Source organism: Balaenoptera physalus, assembly GCF_965194825.1.
Source record: "Balaenoptera physalus genome assembly, chromosome: 12".
Classification (NCBI taxonomy): domain Eukaryota; kingdom Metazoa; phylum Chordata; class Mammalia; order Artiodactyla; family Balaenopteridae; genus Balaenoptera; species Balaenoptera physalus.
The window spans coordinates 40,170,237-40,190,819 of NC_138897.1; the positions used below are offsets into that span (position 1 = coordinate 40,170,237).

At 35.4% G+C, this 20,583-nt stretch overlaps 1 long non-coding RNA gene across 1 annotated transcript in view; it reads right to left on the reverse strand.

Annotated features, from left to right (window-relative positions):
- Positions 1–14,272, reverse strand: part of LOC309639254 — a 195,262-nt gene extending 180,990 nt beyond the window's left edge. Inside the window, exon 1 of the long non-coding RNA XR_014251559.1 lies at positions 2,233–14,272. This is a non-coding gene — a long non-coding RNA (uncharacterized lncRNA). The remainder of the gene's footprint in view (positions 1–2,232) is intronic.
- Between the last annotated feature and the right edge of the window lie 6,311 nt (positions 14,273–20,583).

Here is a 20,583-nt window from a genome sequence, read left to right on the forward strand (position 1 = left end):
GAACACAGGTACCAGTCCCCTCCACCAGAAATCCTACAAAACCCACTGAAACAACCTTACCCACTGGGGGCAGACACCAAAAACAAAGGGATCTACGAACCTGCAGCCTGTGAAAAGGAGACCTCAAACACAGTAAGTTAAGCAAAATGAGAAGACAAAGAAATACACAGCAGATGAAGGAGTAAGCGAAAAACCCACTAGACCAAAAAACTGAAGAGGAAATAAGCAGTCTACCTGAAAAAGAATTCAGAGTAATGATGGTAAAGATGATCCAAAATCTTGGAAATAGAATGGAGAAAATAAAAGAAACATTTAACAAGGACCTAGAAGAACTAAAGAGCAAACAAACAGTGATGAACAACACAATAAATAAAATTGAAAATTCTCTAGAAGAAATCAATAGCAGAATAACTGAGGCAGAAGAACGGAAAAGTGACCTGGAGATAAAATAGTGGAAATAACTGCCACAGAGCAGAAAAAACAAAAAAGAATGAAAAGAATTGAGGACAGTCCCAGAGACCACTGGGACAACATTAAATGCACCAACATTCGAATTATAAGGGTCCCAGAAGAAGAAGAGAAAAAGAAAGGGACTGAGAAATATTTAAAGAGATTGTAGTTGAAAACTTCCCTAATATCAGAAAGGAAATAGTTAATAAAGTCCAGGAAGCGCAGAGAGTCCCATACAGGATAAAGCCAAGGAGAAACAAGCCGCCACTCAAAATAATCAAACTATCAAAAATTAAATACAAAGAAAAAAATATTAAAAGCAACAAGGGAAAGGCAACAAATAAAATATAAGGGAATCCTCCATAAAGTTAAAAGCTGATATTTCAGAGGAAGCTTTGTAAGCCAGAAGGGAGTGGTAGGTCATATTTAGTGATGAAAGGGAAAAACCTACAACCAAAATTACTCTACCCAGCAAGGATCTCATTCAGACTTGATGGAGAAATTAAAACCTTTATAGACAAGCAAAAGCTAAGAGAATTCAGCAGCACCAAACCAGCTTTACAACAAATGCTAAAGGAACTTCTCTAGGCAGGAAACACAAGAGAAGAAAACAACCTACAAAAAACAAACAAAAAACAATTAAGAAAATGGAAATAGAAACATACATATCAATAAATACCTTAAATGTAAATGGATTAATGGCTCCCAACAAAAGACATAGACTGGCTGAATGGATACAAAAACAAGACCCATATATATGCTGTCTACAAGAGACCCACTTCAGACTTAGGGACACATACAGACTGAAAGGGAGGGGATGGAAAAAGATATTCCATCCAAATGGAAATCAAAAGAAAGCTGGAGTAGCAATTCTCATATCAGACAAAATGGACTTTAAAATAAAGACTATTACAAGCGACAAAGTAGGACACTACATAATGATCAAGGGACTAATCCAAGAAAAAGATATAACAATTGTAAATATTTATGCACTCAACATAAGAACACCTCAATACATAAGGCAAATGCTAACAGCCATAAAAGGGGAAATCGACAGTACCACAATCATAGTAGGGGATTTTAACACCCCACTTTCACCAATGGACAGATCATCCAAAATGAAAATAAATACAGAAACACAAGCTTTAAATGATATATTCACAAGATGGAGTTAATTGATATTTATGGGACATTCTATCCAAAAACAACAGAATACACTTTCTTCTCAAGTGCTCATGGAACATTCTCCAGGATAGATCATATCTTCAGTCACATATCTGCCTTGATAAATTTAAGAAAATTAGAATTGTATCAAGTATATTTTCCAACCGCAACGTTATGAGACTAGATATGAATTACAGGAAAAACATTGTAAAAAATAAACACATGGAGGCTAAACAGTACACTACTAAATAACCAAGAGATCACTGAAGAAATCAAAGAGGAAATCAAAAAATACCTAGAAACAAACGATGATGAAAACACGACAGCCCAAAACCTATGAGATGCAGCAAAAGCAGTTCTAAGAGGGAAGTTTATAGCAATACAATCCTACTTCAAGAAAAAAGAAAAATCTCAAATAAACAACCAAATTTTACACCTAAAGCAATTAGAGAAAGAACAACAACAAAAAAACCCCCAAAGGTAGCAGAAGGACACAAATCATGAAGATCAGATCATAAATAAATGAAAAAGAAATGAAGGAAACAGAAGCAAAGATCAATAAAACTAAAAGATGGTTCTTTGAGAAGGTAAACAAAATTGATAAACCCCTAGCCTGACTCATCAAGAAACAAAGGGAGAAGACTCAATACAACAGAATTAAAAATGAAAAAGGAGAAGTAAAAACTGACACTGCAGAAATACAAAGGATCTTGAGAGATTACGACAAGCAACTATAGGTCAATAAAATGGACAACGTGGAAGAAATGCACAGATTCTTAGAAAAGGACAACCTCCCGAAACTGAACCTGGGAGAAATAGAAAATATAAACAGGCCAATCACAAGCACTGAAATTGAAACTGTGATTCAAAATCTTCCAACAAACAAAAGCCAAGGACCAGATGGCTTCACAGGTGAATTCTATCAAACATTTAGAGAAGAGCTAACACCTAACTTTCTAAACTCTTCCAAAATATAGCAGAGGGAGGAACACTCCCAAACTCATTCTATGAGGGCACCATCACCCTGATACCAAAACCACGAAAAGATGTTACAAAAAAAGAAAACTACCGGCCAATATCACTAATGGACATAGATGCAAAAATCCTCAACAAAATACTAGAAAACAGAATCCAACAGCACATTAAAAGGGTCATACACCATGGTCAAGTGGGGTTTATCTCAATAATGCAAGGATTCTTCAGTATATGCAAAGCAATCAATGTGATACACCATATTAAAAATTTGAAGGATAAAAACCATATGATAATCCTAATAGATGCAATAAAAGCTTTTGACAGAATTCAACACCCATTTATGATAAAATTCTTCAGAAAGTAGGCCTAGCGGGAACTTACTTCAACATAATAAAGACCATATATGACAAACCCACAGCCAACATTGTTCTCAATGGTGAAAAACTGAAACCATATCCACTAATATGAGGAACAGTACAAGCTTGCCCATTCTCACCAATATTATTCAACATAATTTTGGAAGTTTTAGCCACAGCAATCAGAGAAGTAAAAGAAATAAAATGAATCCAAATCAGAATAGAAGTAAAACTGTCACAGTTTGCAGATGACATAATACTATACAGAGAGAATCCTAAAGATGCTACCAGAAAACTACTAGAGCTAATCAATGAATTTGGTTAAGTAGCAGGATTCACAATTAATGCACAGAAATCTCTTGCATTCCTATACACTAATGATGAAAAATCTGAAAGTGAAATTAATGAGACACTCCCATTTACCACTGCAAAAAAAAAGAATAAAACACCTTGGAATAAACCTACCTAAGGAGACAAAAGATCTGTATACAGAAAACAATTTGACACTGATGAATGAAATTAAAGATAATACAAAGAGATGGAGAGATATACCATGTGTTTGGATTGAAAGATTCAACATTGTGAAAATGACTCTACTACCCAAAGCAATCTACAGATTCAGGGTAATCCATATCAAACTACCAATGGCATTTTTCACAGAACTAGAACAAAACGTTTCACAATTTGTATGGAAGCACAAAAGACCCTGAATAGCCAAAGCAATCTTAAGAAAGAAAAATGGAGCTAGAGGAATCAGGCTCCTGGACTTCAGACTATACTACAAAGCTACAGTAATCAAGACAGTATGGTACTGGCCCCAAAACAGTAATGTAGATCAATGGAACAGGATAGAAAATCCAGAGATAAACCCACACACTTATGGTCACCTTATCTTTGATAAAGGAGGCAAGAATATACAATGGAGAAAAGACAGCCTCTTCAATATTTGGTGCTGGGAAAACTGGATGGCTACATGTGAAAGAATGAAATTAGAACACACCCTAACACGGTTCAAAAAAAAAAAAAAAAAAAAAACTCAAAACGGATTAAAGACCTAAATGTAAGGCCAGACACTATAAAACTCTTAGAGGAAAACATAGACAGAACACTCTATGACATAAATCACAGCATATGACATAAATCCTTTTTGACCCACCTCCTAGAGAAATGGAAATAAAAAAAAATAAACAAATGGGACCTAATGAAACTTAAAATCTTTTGCACCGCAAAGAAAACCATAACGAGATGAAAAGACAACACGAAGAATGGGAGAAAATATTTGCAAACGAAGCAACTGACAAAGGATTAACCTCCAAAAAATACAAGCAGCTCATGCAGCTCAATGTCAAAAAAACCAACAACCCAATTGAAAAATGGACAGAAGACCAAATAGACATTTCTCCAAAAAGATATACAGATTGCCAACAAACACATGAAACGATGCTCAACATCACTAATCATTAGAGAAATGCAAATCAAAACTACAGTGAGGTGTATCACCTCACACCAGTCAGAATGGCCATCATCAAAAAGTCTACAAACAATAAATGCTGGAGAGGGTGTGGAGAACAGGGCACCCTCTTGCACTGTTGGTGGGAATATAAATTGATACAGCCATTATGGAGAACAGTATGGAGGTTCCTTGAAAAACTAAAAATAGAGCTACCCTATGACCCAGCAATCTCACTGCTGGGTATATACACTGAGAAAATGATCATTCAAAAAGAGTCATGTACAACAATGTTCATTGCAGCTCTGTTTACAATAGCCAGAACATAGAAGCAACCTAAGTGTCTATTGACAGATGAATGGTTAAAGGAGATGTGGCACATATATACAATGGAATATTACTCAGCCATAAAAAGAAACGAAATTGAGTTATTTGTAGTGAGGTGGTTGGACCTAGAGACTGTCACATAGCATGAAGTAAGTCAGAAAGAGAAAAACAAACACCGTATGCTAACACATATATATGGAACCAAAAACAAAAAACAAAATGGTTCTGAGGAACCTAGGGGCAGGACACGAGTATAGATGCAGACGTAGTGAATGGACTTGATGACACGGGGAGGTTGAAGGGTAAGCTGGGACGAAGTGAGAGAGTGGCATAGACATATATACACTACCAAATGTAAAATAGATGGCTACTGGGAAGCAGCCGCATAGCATAGGGAGATCAGCTCGGTGTTTTTTGTCCACCTAGAGGAGTGGGATAAGTAGGGTGGGAGCGACACACAAGAGGGAGGAGATTTTGGGATATATGTATATGTAAAGCTGATTCACTTTCTTATATAGCAGAAACTAACACACCATTGTAAAACAATTATACTCCAATAAAGATGCTAAAAAAAATAAAAAATAAAACAAATAAATATTTTGTCCAGGGGTCCTGTAAAATAGACGAGTTTGATGTGTTGTAACAATGCCTTAATTCTAAGGAGCCATTTAAAGTTATTATCTTGGGGACCAGGTGTATGCAGTGGGGAGAAAAGAACAGGGTAGTCTAGTCAACAGGCATGCCACTCATCCATTCTTTCATCCTTTCAGTCTCCCAACATTGATTCAGATTAATCAAATATTTATTGAGCACTTACTATACATCATGCTCCATAAGTAGCTTTCAAATTATACCGATGAACAAGACTGATGGACTCTAATGACAAGAAAGATGGTTTTGTAAAGTGAATTTTTTCACTTCATGAGTAATGTAATCAGGCGTAAACATGTCAAGGTTAGTAGAGTTCTTCCATTCATGACATGATCACACTCCACAGCTAGAGGCATGAGAACTGTAATCTCTTAGTACTTGGTTCTCAAATTTTGAGATGTCATAGGAAAACTGCAACCCAATCCAGGCCTACCAATCAGAATGTGAATGGTTAGGGATGGGCAGCAGAGCAGGAGGAAGCAATTTTCCCTGATGATTCTAATGAACTGTGTGATAAGCCCTGCTCTATTTGGAGGGGCTGGTACTAGCTGGACAGAAATATTTATCCTAGCTATAAAGGCTAAAGTTCCTGGAGTGTCCTCAACAGGAGAGGAAGAGTGAATTGGGGGAGTGATAAAATGGGATTCAAGGCAGACATACTATGGGTGTTAGTTTAGCTGAGGAATAGAGGAGAAAAGAAGATAGCTGTAAATTCCTCCAAAGAAGCTACACCGATAGGTAGGAAGAAGTTATTAAGCCTCACCTTGTGACTGAGTTTGCTCACCAGTTCCTCTTTCTTGACAATGGATTGGAAACTGAGGTGGTTTGGGTCTACCTAAGGTGCTTCTGTTGGATATAGTTCACGTGAAAAACAAAGATTGAAAGGATGAGGCTTCAGCAGACCACTCAACACTTCTGTATGTTCAGCATTTCAGAGATCACTCTCAAGTCTGTTTAGAGAGTTTGAACTACTGCAGTGGTTAAGAGAGCTATTTAGAGGAGGGTGCTATAGCCCAGTGCCAAGTGCTGGCTTCAGGGTCACAGATCTGGTTTGAATCCCAGTTCTAACACTATGTAACCATGTGGCTTTAGTGAAAGTTACCTAATGTCACTAAGCCCCAGTTTCCTCACCTTAAAAAAAATAAAAGAAAAGAACTGGGAACTGGGAAAATAAAATATTTTTTCTAAAGTGCTTGGAACAAAGTAAATGGTAACTATCCTTAAGCCTCTCTCCCTTCCATTAACAATAAAATGTATTCTTTAGGTGACTGTTATGCAAAAGTTAGTCCAATAAATTACTGGTGAATTAAATGATTACACTAACCTCTTTGCTTTTACATACTTTTACCAGTGTAAACAAATATGATCACACTTCTTGTTGACTGACAGGTAATAGAGATGTATAATTCAAGCACCTTGAATGTGGCTGTATTTTGATGATAGCTGAGAAGTGTCCTTTGGCAGAGCAGGTACCATCAGTTTGTAAATCATCAAAGAAAGGAGCAGGGTAAAATGTTTGATGAGATTTTCATGGCATTATCATATAGATTACAACATAAAGAAGAGTTTGAATATATCTGAAGAAGTGTTTCAGGATTTACATAATGAATTAAAATAAAAAGGCAGACTTAGGTCTGAATACTTTAACCAACATTCATCCATACCAGAGTCAATGGTCCTCAGTGAATTCCATCTGCATTAAACGGACCTGATATGTCTTGTTAATGGTGTTAATGGTGGAAGAATATCTAAAATTGAGAAATAATAGAATGTTCTTAACCTTTAGAAGGACAGATAAATGGAAGGGACTCAGTAACTCAACTGTCTCTAAATGCTGTAAAATCTCAGATCTCTTAGGTAAATTGTGTAGGCAGGCCATTGGCTAGATTGTGGAAAATAATAAATTGGGTCATTACAAGTCCTAAACACTTCCTTTTAAAATTGCCTCCCTTCCCAAATACCCATAGAATTGTCTTGTGAACCTCTCTTGATTCCCATTGTAGATCTCTCAAATCAGCTATTTTCATCCCAGCTGCATCTTTCATAATCCTCCAACTTTGTTAAAATTTATCTAATTTATAGGATAAATCTAACCATAGATTTTATGTCAACCAAAAATTGAGGTTGCTGATATACATGGAAGTCAACCTACAGGGAGAACATTTGCATTTGAATGTTTGTCTTAGGCAGGGCTGACTGATGCAGAAACTTCTAACTGCAGGGAGTTACACTTTTGGAGATCAATTAGGGATGTGGGCATGTTTTAAATGCCCCTGATAATACACAGCCACATTCTCATCCAATATGTAGAGCTAGACCTAGATTTGAGATAAGACATGGGCTGAATAACCTGCTTTTTTTTTTTATATGGAGTAGTTGGCCAGGAGTGATCTATTCATTGATAATGTGCTTTCTTTGGTAAAGTGATTGCTCTACTATGAGAAAAAGGATGACCTTCTTGCCTGGATGGAGGACAAGCTGGCTTACATGGGCACACGTAATAGCTACACCTAAGACCCAGGAAGGGGTGCTGTCAATCAAACTGGTTACACTGAACCTGAGGGGAAAACCAGAGGCAGAAATTAGCACTACTTAAAGTCCATTTATGGCTACCTAATAGGCCCAAATATCAGTAGGAGGGTCTCTCAACAAATGAAAAATTATGGGTCTCAAAAAAATGTGGAGATTGGGAGGCATGATAATTGTAAAGAGCCTTCTTAGAAGAGGCCACAGAGTTAGCTTCATTGAGTATGTTTGCTCTTGATATAGGGTGTGATTACCAAGTCACAGGGTAGAACTAGGTCATCTCTTTCACTTCTGTGAATCATTTTCTTTGTGATCTGAAGGTTACAGTCAATGCCTAAAAAAATAAATAAATAAATAACATTCTCTTTACTTGGAGCTCACCAAGCAGATGTATAATTTTTCAGATTTGTTTTTGTGCAATTGTAATATGTTGGTAAGAAATAATCTAAGCACTCATTTCACAAATACACCTGCACAGCTTATATGTTTAACATTCTGACATTCCTAACAGGTGTCACTTGCCTTTAAATTTGGTTTGTTATAAGGATTAAATTACTCAATATTATCTGGGTCATTACTTGCTATATACTCATGTATTTCCTTAATTTTTTTTTTTACTAGTGAACTGCTATTGCTCTTTTTTTTTATTAATAAAGCTTCCAAATGATTAAGTCTAATCCTGTAGGAAGATTTTAAGTATTTTCAAAGGGAGGCATTATTTGTAAACTCCTTGGTATCTAAAGAGCACCAAAATTGGTTCTTTTTATAGCATGTATTCAATATATATTTGCTTTGGATAGCAGATGCCTGATTGATATCTGTTGCAAATAGCCAGTACTTAACCTATCATTGTTCAGTGAGTGTCCAGGAATGACAGGAACTTGGGTTCAAATCCTGCCTCTGGCATTAAAATTAATCAATGAAGTCTTGTATTTTATGATGTCAGTAGCATTCATCCTCTGCCTCTTCTTTAATGGCTCTCTGTAGCTTCCAGAATACAGTATGGTCTTCACCTCTGGTATTTGAGGACCACCCTTAACTGATCCAAAACAATATCTTCAAACTTAACTCATCTACTCCCCAATGCATATGCTTAATCAAGTCATCGTAGAGTCTTTAGCATTCTTTAAACAACCATGTTTACTTCCATTGCCATATCATCAATCACATAGAAGCAGTATGGTGCACTGGAACAGTACTGACTTTAAAGCAAGATAGATCAGTTCCAAGGTGTGTCACATGTTTTATACACTAGGTTGATGAATATTGACTTTCAGGGTTGTGATGAAGATCAAAGATAAGATACAATGTGTCTAGCATAAGCTGTAGACAAAACAACCTAATAAATGCAAATCTATTTATGAGAACAGAAGGTAGAAAATAAGGTCATATCAAGATAACTTAGGTATGTGGCTACCTAAGTTAGAGAAAAGCACTGCACACACAGCCTCCCATTCCTTTTTTACTCACACAAATTTCTTTCCAGCTCAGCTCAAATCTCAAATCTTCTGAACTCAATGGTTTTCATCATGCATTCTTATATTGATTTACATTGCTCTAATTACTAAAGTTAAATAAGAGCTCAAAATGCTGATAGATTCAGTATAAACTTTTTTTTTTGTGTGTGTGTGTATCGACAAGAAAGATGATCCAAAAGAAACACTTGGCCGTTCCAAGAATCTAATTCACATGCTTTCTATAAAAATGAAAGAATTCATAAAATTATATAAATCAGGAAAACAAAAGGAAAAAAGGGAAAAGAAAAGTCTCATTTTGAGACCTTGATAAACTTATTTCCATTTATCAAGCATCTAGTATCTGTTGGATTTTCCTTCATTTCCTGTTGCTTAGTTTCAGACCTTTGGTTTCTTGAATAAAGTTGGAAGATTGTGGTCTGATCAATCGTAGCAGAGCGAAAAGGAGTCCTAAGGTAATTTTCAGGTAAGTTGAAGCAAGAAATACAAAGCAAAACTCTCTAAAGTATATAACTCTCTAAATAAAGCATTTTTAGGGTCTAAAGTCTCTAGGTGATGCCCCCAATTCCCAACTAGATTGTATAGAGAACTGTCCCAAGCACAGGAATTCTAAAGAAGAAAATGAGACTGCATAACTTCTGACCTTCACCTCATCCCCTTCCCTTTTAAAGATGGGGCTGAGGCTCCTCATATAGACTCTGCCCCAGATAAGGAAGAACAATCAATGTCCCAACTACAAGAGGTTTTCCTAGGGTTAATCTTACTAGTTATTGAAAGCCACCCAGGACAATTGCTATTCACTCTTTTCTTAAAGGAGAGAGGACTCCAAATTTTACCATCATCTATTTTCCCAAAACTGTGGTCACTCACGTTACAATTTCACTTTCATCTAACTTCAGGGAGGCAGTGGTTACAAAGACAAGCAAGCAGGCAAACAAAGAAAAAAATGTAAGGCAATCAAGGTCTCACAGTTGGAACACTTTGCGGCAAAATGATGATAAGTCATGTCACCCAGATGTCTTGCTTGCCTTACTGTCACCTCACTTTTGTTCCTTTTTTATTCATTTTTCAATGTTTTAATAAATAACTGAAAACCTGTACGTTCATCAATTGCTTTAATTTTTCTGGATTCTGCAATCCAGATTTTTATATGAATAAGCTCTAATTAACAGCCACAACAAGACTACAAATGTCGATGTATTGCACACTACAGATTTTATTATTTTTTATTGTAATAGTTTCTTGTATTTGGTGAATGGGACAGATTTTATAAAGGGAAAGAGAGAACCCAGGCAGACATGTCTGTTCAGAGGAATTTAAAATAAGCATAATTCCAGTTCTATCCTAAGAGTGGAGAGTATTGTACTACTCATCAGCCAGTGCATTTGACTGTGAAGTTGAAGACAGGAATATTTAATTACTATCAGTAAAGAGAAACCCAGTGAAGAGTGTTTGTGTCAGTTAGATGCCAATGAAACTAAGCCTTTCTTAGATGGAGAGGATCGATTTAATTTTTTTCCCCTTCTCCAGATTTTTGCTATGACAGAATGACATACTCTTCATTCAGCCACTCAAGCAAAAGAATGGCTGACAATCCAATGAAGGTCAAATAGTTTTCCAGTCAGTTAACGCTGTTTCAGACCAACTTAACACTCCTCAACAAAATGGCTGGACAAAAAGTTTGGCTCTGAAGACCTTAAGGGGTACCTTTCTGGAGACAACCTGCCCTCACTTCCTCTGTCCCCAAAATACACACTTAAAGAGAACTTTCCAGTGGGTGGTTTTACTTTCTCACAAGGTCCCACCCTTTCCTTTGTGTGAAGTTGAAACATCTTGTGACTTTCATTCTACAATGCTGACACTTTCCTGGTCTCGCACCATTGTTGGGCTCTGGCTTTATTTCTCATCAATGTCAGTGCTCCCAGGGAATTAGTTTTTCTCTTTCCCTGAATGAACGAATGCTTTCCCTAAATGAAATCTGGAAATATATGGCCTTTCTAACAAAGTCATAAGGGAGGACTCTCCAGGAGGTGGGAACATTTACATAAAACAAAATCTCAAAGGACTAGCGAGTCATTCTGTTCCAAGCTCTATTAACAGGCCAGAAGAGCTTCTTGCCTCTGACCTCTGATTCTTTAGACTGTACATTTTTCAATATAGCTTCACATTCTTGAGAGGTACACTGAAGGGAGAAAGTCAGGGAGGATTTTGCCAAATATCATCTAGTGTGCAAAAATCTGACAAAGACCAATAGGCAGCTGAGTATAGAAGATCTTCTCATTTTGGGGTATATAATCCTAGATATTATTAGCTGAAGTTAGTGGGTTCTTGAAGTTTTATTTTTGTTGTCTTGAAAAGCCGCCTGCCAGCCAGCCTGAGTCAGCACAAATCCCATTTGGCTGTTTGGCCCCTAGGACCCTCTCTGGACTCTAATTCCTCTACCAGCCTCTTGAAAGATATGTCTTCTATTTTTACCCTCTTCTTTCCAGATTTTTCTACTTTAAAAATGTGAAGAATTAGTGGATTCTTTTAAAATGTCTGTCAAGGTAAAGAACAGCAATGTATAACAGTGTGTTTTGCATTTATCTAAAGCAATTTCACACATATTTACTCATTCATGCCTTTGCTCCTTCTTTTACAGATTAGAACATGTATTATAATTGATATGTACTTGATATATAATTTTTTTTAGAAGACCTGAGTGGTTGCATTATTTGCACATTATTTGCATTAACCTTATAAGTCATCAATAAATCAACACATGGGTAGAACTTCCTAACTCCTTTGATGGGATTTGTTCTACTACATGTTTATAGTGCCTCTCTGTTTTCAAGTCTAGTTAAGTATTATTGATTGAAGAAGTCACTCTTCAAGTGAGCTGTTATTAACTCTAGTTATACCCAGCACTAAGATGAGGAATATGGCCCCCATTGAAGGAGAAAGAGATTAAGGAAAATAACAACAGATCTGCTGGATAAAAGCTGCCAATGGCAGAAATTATGTAATTTAGTAAATCGTAACTCTACCACTTTAAAAAAGCAATGTAGTATTTGTAACTGAGCTTACCAAATAACCTCAATTTCTCTACTAAGTTGGAATTGCTTGGATATCAATATTACAATATACCATTGAAGTGAAGAAAATGTTAAGTTTAAAAGATGATTGTGCTGGTTGATTTGGGTTTTGTGAATGTACTACATATGTGAATAAACCTGGAGTGCTCTACTGCTTCTGTGGCTGCAGCCACATAATCTGGTCAATGACCTTATGTCTTTTCAGGTAGACCTAACATGGAAGGCGCAAACACAGATATGAATTTAGTTCTGTTTGCACCATTTTCTAGCAGTGTAACTGTAAGCATATTACTTAATCACCCTCAGTTTGTTTTCACATTTATAAAATAAGGAAAAGAAAACCTGCCTGCAGTGGGAGAATTAAGTAAAATAATTCACGTACAGGCGTTAGTGTTTAATAAATACATGGTAGTATTATACTACTATTTTATTTTCTCTGTGTTTTCTTCCTTTTTCCACAAAGACAAAGAAGGTAAAGCAGCTAAGAAATATTGACACCACTAGTGTGAGTGAACAGCCTTTTTCTAGACTTGCCTTTGGATACAGTGCTCTGATCTTGAATCTTCCCCCAACTGACTCAAATCATGGGCTACTCAGTTTATTAGTTATGTACCCCATTGCACCACGATGCAAAATTACTGAGAATGTGAAGGTCAGTAGTCAGTAAAATTCTAAGTAATGTGTTGAGTCAGGGGGGAAATGTACTGTTTTTTAATCCAGGTGAAATCAGTCTAAAATAATTTTGTACTTTTAAAAACACAAAAATCACAAAAAATGAAGCCTTGTTTGTCAGAAATGCTAAAGTACATAGGATGCAAGCAGGGACTAAGAAGAAAAAGATGGCCTGACTTTAGATGCTGAAAATACCTGAGGCTCGTTTATATATGAGAACGCTAAATTTTGTCTCTGCCCCAAAGCCCCAAATTCCTGCAGCATATATCTATTTTATTGTTTTGCTTTGTTTCTGTTCAAATGTTCAAATCTTCCCTTTCTTTTAGAAACTGTCACATCCCACTCGACCAGTCACATCCTACTCCACCAGTCACATGACCACCATTGGAACTGCCATGTGAGTATAAATATGGTACAACTCCAGGTGACATCTCCCACATTGCCTGTGTATAGTTTATAATGTAAATGGTATGCCATATGATTATGCAAGCAGTGGCCTTGGTACAATATGAGCCTGCCGTTGACCACAATTTGTTGATCCAGGAATTTACACATGATTCAAGAATTAAAAGATACCAAAAGTCCTATTATCCCAAACTACTAAAACCCATTAATCCAACATAGTTCTTCCTTTCCTAAGGTTTGGATATTCAAAACCTGCTTGGATACATACTCTGATAAATCCTAATATCTTTCTGGTAGTTTCTCTCTTGCTGCATGAGGTAGCAAGTTTCAACTTTCCTCAACCTGAGTAAAGCAACGAAGAACCTAGACTGATAAACCATTCTAACCTCACATTCACACCCTCACACAAACCAGACATGTGGAGCAGATGTACTGCCTGTCCATTTTTCAAGACCCAGATCATTATGACTGAGGATGTAGGCTCTGGGTTTAAATTTTCTTTACCTACATCCTGATACCACCATTTATCCAAACGGCATTGTGCAAAGTACTTAATATCAGCACCTCAGTTTCTTCATCTGTAAAATAAGAATAATAGTAACTGTTGCGGTTGTTGAGAGGGTGAAACATTTGTACATATCCTAATTTGCTCTTTATAGTGTCAGTTGTTATTATTCAGACCCTATGAAGTCGTCTGAAATATCTCCCGTAAATCCTCCAAATCTCCATTTGGTATAATTACATTTTGTGTGTGTGTGTGTGTGTGTGTGTGTGTGTGCTGTCACTTTCTCCTGAACTCTCTTCCATTAAATGTCTTAATACATTGCTTTACAATTACAATTACTTATGTATCCATCTCCCTTTCCTATTTGTGATGTCCTTGAGGGGCAAGCCCCGTGTCTATTTCACTTTTACCCAGAATGCCCAGCTAGAACAATGTCTGCCAAATAACAGTGCTCAATAAATACATTTGATAAAAGATAATTAACAAAATTAATGAAAAACTACTGTACAAAATCACATTCAGCTGTTTATAATTATGTTTTTTTCTCTCTCATAATTGATCCAAATGTTTCTCCATTCATGCACTTATTTGGAAGATTTGTAGGTAGAAAGCTACAATGTGGTATGTTCTGTGGAAATATAAAATGAATAACAATCTCTATCCTCTAAAGCAGCTTGCAATACAAGAGGGGATAAAGCAGGTACCCAAATTGCTGTAATATAAAGTGGAAGGTGATGGGTTTCATAATAGAGGCACTAGGAAATTGCTATAAGATCTAGAAGATGTAGAGATCCTTTTAGGCTGCAAACTTGAAAAAGTCTTCAAGGAGGAAGTGCATGTGAGGTAGTTCTTAGAGAAATGAGTATGCTTTCAATAGACTGAGAAAATATTTCCTCAAATCGGAAAGGTCTGCAGGTTAATGAATTTCTGCTAAGTATGACTATTACTGACAGTTCCTGTCTGTCAAATGAATGCAACCACAGTCTTTGGCTTGGGTTTGATAAGGGTAGAGGTCAGGCGGAGAGATCTGTGTTTGCTTAGGCTTCTACTTTCCCAATGAGCCACATTAACACTACCTAAATCTCTCTGCAGATTGAAAAACTTGGTCTGTTTTAGTTTCACTCTGAACAGAAATCAATACTGTAAAAATAATTTTGATATCCATTATGAACAATGATTATGCAACTGACATTTTCTTTGAGTTGTTTCCTTAATGTAGTTCTTTGCAGGAAAAAAAATCACTATCTGGGATTCTACCTAGAATTATTCCTAAGAAGGAATTATCATTCAACACATATTTACTGAGTGCCTACTATGTACCAGACATGCCCTCCATTGGATTTTTTTGGTCAAGAATATTTGATTGAGATATAATTTATGTTCAATGAAATGCACATTTTTAGAGTGTGGTTTCATCGGTTTTAACAAAAGCATGCATCTGTGTATCCCACGCCTCTGTCAAGATATAGAACATTTTATCACCCCAGAAAGTTTTCCTACCCTGTAAGTCCCCATCCGCTGAAAACAACTATTCATCTGATTTCTCTTACCATAGATTCATTTTGCCTTGGAAACAGAATCATGGAAACAGAATCATGCTGTATTCTTTTGTGTCTTATTGGAAACATAATCTTGGAAACAGAATCATGCTGTATTCTTTTGTGTCTTATTCTTTCACTCAATATACTTTTTTGAGATTCATCTATGTTGCTTCATGTATCAGTAGTTCCTTTTTACTGCTACATATTATTCCTTTGTGTGAATAAAACATAATGCATTTTTGATATTTTTTCTACTGCTGGGCATTTGAATTGTTTTACCTTTTAGCTACTATGACTAAAGTTGCTTTGCACATTATTGATAAATTATGACTTTTAGCTATTATGACTAAAGTTGCTTTGCACATTCTTGACAAAATGTTTTACGGACATAACATTTCTTTTGGGTAAATACCTAAGAATGAGATTGTTAGATCATAGAATATATGTATGTTTAACTTTATGAGAAATTGCCAGATCTATTTCCAAAGTGTTTGAACAATTTTACAGTTCTACTAGCAAAGTTTTAGAGCTCTGGTTGCACAACATTCTTTCCAACTAACATCTGGTATTGTCAATTTTTTTTTTAACTTTTATTTTATATTGGAGCATAGTTGATTAACAATGTTGTGTTAGTTTCAGGTGTACCTAATTAAACTCAAAAGCTTTTGCACAGCAAAGGAGACCATAGACAAAATGAAAAGACAACCCACAGAATGGGTGAAAATATTTGCAAATGATGCAACTGACTATTTTTAATTTTTGCCATTTTGGTGGGTGAATAACATTGTCTCATTGAGATTTCATTTTACATTTCACTGATAAGAAGTAATGTTGAGTGTTTTTTCATGCTCTTATTATAGATTTGTATACCTTCATTTATGAACTGCCTGTTAAAATTCTTCACACATTTTTAAAATTGGGTTGTCTTTTTACATTGACTTTTCTAGGTTGTTCATTCTGGACAAATCCTTTATCACACATACGTATTACAAATTTTTTTTTTTTTTTCTCAATATGTGGTTTACCGTTTCATTTTCTTAACAATGTTTCTTAATGAAAGGACTTTTTAATTTTGATAAAGTAAAATGTATCAGATTTTAATTATGGTTATGTTTGCTATGCTGTAAGAAATCGTTGCCCACCTTATGATCTCCTATGTTTTCTTCTAGAGCTTTATATATTTAACTTTAAGTTTAGCACTATAAGCCATCTAGAATTTAATTTTGTGTGGTGTTAAGTTAGAGGTTGAGTTCTCTCTGTCTCTCTCTCTTTTCCCTATATCTGTGCAGTTGTTCCCAAAGAGTTTTTGAATGTTTCTTTTTCTTCATTGCATTGCTTTGACATTCTGAAATCAATAGAATGGATATTAATGGGTCTATTTTTGAAATTACCATTCTCTTCCATGAATCTATTTGCATTTCTTTATGTTATAACATATTGCTTAGATTAATATAGATTGACCTGAATATCAGTAACATATCCTCCAAATTTGTTCTTTCTCAAGATTACTTTGCTCACATTAGGTCCCTTGCATTTCCAAATAAATTTTATTTTTTTATTTTTATTTTTTTACACATCTTTATTGGAGTATAATTGCTCCACAATGCTGTCTTAGTTTCTGTTTTACAGCAAAGTGAATCAGCCATATGCATACATATATCCCCATATCCCCTCCCTCTTGAGCTTTCCTCCCACCCTCCCTATCCCACCACTCTAAGTCATTGAAAAGCACTGAGCTGATCTCCCTGTGCTATGCTGCTGCTTCCTACTAGCTATCTATTTTACATTTGGTAGTGTATATATGTCGATGCTACTCTCACTTCACCCCAGCTTACCCCTCCCCCCGTCCCCCCTTGTCCACAAGTCCGTTCTCTATGTCTGCGTCTTTATTCCTGCCCTGCCACTAGGTTCATCAGTACCTTTTTTTTTTTTAATTCCATATATATGCGTTAGCATATGGTATTTGTTTTTCTCTTTCTGTCTCTGTATGGCAAACTCTAGTTCCATCCACCTCACTACAAATAACTCAATTTTGTTTCTTTCTATGGCTGAGTAATATTCCATTGTATATATGTGCCACATCTTCTTTATCCATTCATCTGTTGATGGACATTTAGGTTGCTTCCATGTCCTGGCTATTGTAAATAGTGCTGCAATGAAAATTGTTGTATATGTTTCTTTTTGAATTATGGTTTTCTCAGGATATATGCCCAGTAGTGGGATTGCTGGGTCATATGGTAGTTCTATTTTTAGTTTTTTCAGGAACCTCCATACTGTTCTCCATAGTGGTTGTATTAATTTACATTCCCACCCACAGTGCGGGAAGGTTCCCTTTTCTCCACACTCTCTCCAGCATTTATTGTTTCTAGATTTTTTGATAATGGCCATTCTGACCTGTATGAGGTGAAACCTCACTGTAGTTTTGATCTGCATTTCTCTAATGATTAGTGATGTTGAGCATCTTTTCATGTGCCTTTTGGCCATCTGTATGTCTTCTGTGGTGAAACATCTATTTAGGTTTTCAGCCCATTTTTTAATAGGGTTGTTTGTTTTTTTGATATTGAACTCCCCTTCTAGAGTAATGAAAATAAAAACAAAAATAAACAAATGGGACCTAATTAAACTTAAAGGTTTTTGCACAGCAAAGGAAACCATAAACAAGACAAAAAGATAACCCTCAGAATGAGAGAAAATACTTGCAAGTGAAACAATGGACAAATGAGTAATCTCCAAAATAATCAAACAGCTCATGAAGCTCAATACCACATAAATCTTAGACATAGCTTATCAGTTTCCACAAAATGCCTGCTGTGATTTTTGTTTGAGATTGCATTGAATCCATAGACTAATTTTTGGAGAAGAGGCATCCTAATATTGTCATTTTTACTCCATAAATATTTATTTAGAACGTCTTTACTTCTCTCAGCAAAGCTTTTTAAGTTTTCAGTGTGCAGATATTGCACATATTTTGTTAAAGTTATACATTTCTGTTCTATGGATTTTGTTCTATGATAAATAAAATTCTCTACTTAATTTTTAATTCCAATTTTAAAATACTCATAGAATTGCAATTGAATTTTATACATTAATCTTGTTCCTACAACTTTGCCAAATTCACTTATTAATTCTAGTACTACCTTTTATAGATTGTTTTCTACATAAATTATCAGTTGTCTATGAATAAAACACTTTCATATTCCTTCAAATTTATATGCCTCTTCTTTGTTCCTTTTTTTACTGAATATTCTTAAACCTCTAGTACAATGTTAAATAGAAGGTGTGAGAAGTAAACTCCTTTCTTTGTTCTTGATCTTAAATGTGAAGTTAGCTACAGGTTTTGCAAAGTTGCCCTTTATCAGGTCAAAAAAATTTCCTTCTATTATAGTTTGCTGATTGTTTATTTCATTTTTTAATCACAAATGGCTATCACAGTTTTTCCAATGTTTTTCTGCATCTATTGAGATGGCATGTGAGTTTTTGCATTTTTGTTAATGTGGTGTATAACATTGGTATGTTTTTGAATGCTAATCAAACCATGCATTTCTAGAATCAACTTCACTTGGTCATTGTACATTACTCCTTATAAATATTGCTGGATTTAATTGGTAATATATTGTTAATGATTTTTACAGGTTCATGAGGGATTTTGGTCTGTAATTTTGTTTTCTAGAAATGATCTTGTCCAGATTTAGTGTCAGGGTTATGTTGAGCACATAAAATGAAAATGAGTTGGGAAGTATTCCCTTTTCCCTCTAGGTTCTGAGGTTTGAATAGTTTCTATTACCTTGTCTTCAGGTTCACTGAACTTTCTCTTTTGTAGTGTCCATTAACTTTTAGTATCTATCTATATATATATATAGATCTAGGTATAGATAGAGGCTTACATACATAATTTCAGATATTATATTTTGCAATTCTAGAATTTCCACCTGGATTTTTATATATGATTTCTATTTCTTTATTGAGATATTTCATTTTCCTCCATCATATTCATTTTTTTTTTTCATTTACATTCTTGAACATAATTGTAATAGCTCTTTTTAAAGCCTTAGTCTGCCAATTCCATCATCCCACAGTCTATTTCTCCTGGTTTTTAGTTTTCTTCACATGTCTAGTAAGTTTTAATTGTGTGTCAGATATTATGATTTCTATGTTGTTGAATATCTTTTAAAAAATTTTTCTTTGTATAGTATCAAGTTTCATTCAAGCAGAAAGTTAGTTTATATATAGATCAGCTTGCTTCTTTAAAGGCTTGTTTTTATTTTATTTTTTTATTGAAATATTGTTGATTTACAATATTGTGTTAGCTTCAGGTGTATAGCATAGTGATTCTGTAGTTTTGCAGATTATATTCCATTTTAGGTTATTACAAGATAATGGGTATAATTCCCTGTGCTATACAGCATATCCTTGTTACTTATCTATTTTATATGTGGTAGTTTGTATCTGTGAATCCCATACTCCTAATTTGTCCCTCCCCTCTTTCTTCTTCTCTTTGGTAACCACAAGTTTGTTTTCTATATCTGTGAGTCTGTTTGAAAATATTATGCTTATGAAATAAGTGAGATAGATAAAGACAAATACTATATGCTATCACTTGTATATGTAATTTACAGGCTTGCTTTAAATTAGAATAGGCTGAGTCTAGATTAGCCTTTACTCTAGGATCAGATAAGCTCTGCTCCAAAGGTTTGGTCTTTCTGGGATCGCTACTGAACGTGTTAGCTATTCAACAATTTCTCTTTACTCTGACTGTCAGAGCTCAAAATCTCCCAGTGCTATTTAGCTCCAGCAATTGTTTTGGTCACAATTCCCCCATAACTATTCTTTCCATGGTAGTGCTTTATAGAATTTCATCCTGCACATGCTCTGATTAACATTGATTTAAAGATTCAAAGGGACCTTATGCAGGTTTCTGGAGCTTTTCCTCTCTGAAACCATGCTCTGTGAATTTCAGCCACCTTCATAGCCCCAAATTCTATTCTTTGTCTCTTGTTTCATGATGTATGCTC